Source organism: Acyrthosiphon pisum, chromosome A2, assembly GCF_005508785.2.
Source record: "Acyrthosiphon pisum isolate AL4f chromosome A2, pea_aphid_22Mar2018_4r6ur, whole genome shotgun sequence".
In the NCBI taxonomy this organism is placed as follows: Eukaryota; Metazoa; Arthropoda; class Insecta; order Hemiptera; family Aphididae; genus Acyrthosiphon; species Acyrthosiphon pisum.
The window spans coordinates 2,394,713-2,395,048 of record NC_042495.1 but is presented as its reverse complement, the minus strand read 5'-3'; positions in this window follow the sequence as shown (position 1 = coordinate 2,395,048).

The window sequence follows — 336 nt, the reverse complement described above, 5'->3', positions numbered from 1 at the left end:
TCTATTAACCTCTGTTCTTAATCGTTTACAACCGGTCACGGTATCAGTGCCTTAACTTTTACCGATACGTATTCTATCATTATCTTTGTCATATTATATACAATTCTATTGTTATTTTTATTTTATTTTCTTGTTAATGTCAATTTAAGTACTATGTAATTGTCGAACTGTAATAGTTTAAGCTGATGGTTCTAAAATAAAAAAAAAAAAAAAAAAAAAGGTATATCTGCCACCGTCGTCGTGAATATTATAATACATTAATACATATTATTATTTATTATTATTATTATTATTATTATTATTATTCTGCAACAGTGGCGCGTTAACTATTTTTAA